General features: G+C 45.7%; 1 long non-coding RNA gene across 1 annotated transcript; it reads right to left on the bottom strand.

Annotated features, from left to right (window-relative positions):
* On the bottom strand, positions 1-615 carry LOC119343472. The gene is made up of 3 exons (XR_005166112.1): positions 323-615; positions 110-212; positions 1-20 (listed from the first exon to the last, which is right to left on the bottom strand). It is a non-coding gene; the product is annotated as an uncharacterized LOC119343472 (long non-coding RNA).
* Between the last annotated feature and the right edge of the window lie 202 nt (positions 616-817).

The following is an 817-nucleotide window of genomic DNA, read 5'->3' as shown; positions in this document are numbered from 1 at the left end:
GCATTCGCAAAACTCGACGCCTGAGATGCGTTGAGGGGGTCAGCAGCAAAAAGAGAAGAAGAGAAAAAACAGGAGCAGTTTGCATGAGTGAATCGCTCTTGTCTGGTACCTAAAATCATGTAGCACGCCCTCCAATTGCCTGTGTTGTGCTTCAGAGCAGGCTGATTGTTGATGTCAACAGATCCATCGCTGGTGTATTCTGAACCTACATCCTACATCACAGTACCAGGACATCCAGTTTGGAAAATTGAAACTGTAAATCTCTCGCGGAGGACTGACAAGGAGTAAGAGAAGAAGAGAAGTGGAGTGTAAGACAGTATACCTGATTAAGCAGCGGTTGCAGATGTAGCAGGGGCCTCTCCTCGTCTGCTGCTGCTTCCATGTCTGCTTACAAGATGGAGCAGAAGGAGGGTCGAGGAAAGGAGCTCGGCATCGCCTAAAAGTTACCTGCATGTGCTCTTGTCTACTTTTGGTCTGAAGACTGGTAGGTTGCTTCCAAATCAGTGGTAGGGTCACTAAGATATATGGTAAAAAGGTGGCAAGTTCATTCCAAATCAAGGGATCGCGTGTGTTGTGACTGCATTTTCTTTTCTGGTGAGTGAACTATGATTGAAGGGTCGATTTTAGCTACAGACCACAGACATATCCCCCCCCCCCTCTCTCTCTCTCTCACTCACTCATTAGCAACAGTGTTATTCTCCAACTTTTGTACTCCTTCCGTTCTGAATTACTTGTCGCAAGTATCGATGTATCTATATGTATTTTAGTTCTAAATACATCCATTTCTGCGACGAGTAATTTGGAACGGAGGGAGTAG

The sequence above is a fragment of the Triticum dicoccoides genome, unplaced genomic scaffold (genome assembly GCF_002162155.2).
Source record: "Triticum dicoccoides isolate Atlit2015 ecotype Zavitan unplaced genomic scaffold, WEW_v2.0 scaffold128971, whole genome shotgun sequence".
Classification (NCBI taxonomy): Eukaryota; Viridiplantae; Streptophyta; class Magnoliopsida; order Poales; family Poaceae; genus Triticum; species Triticum dicoccoides.
Note: the sequence above shows the minus strand (reverse complement) of the source record. Positions and strands in the feature narration are given on the sequence as shown.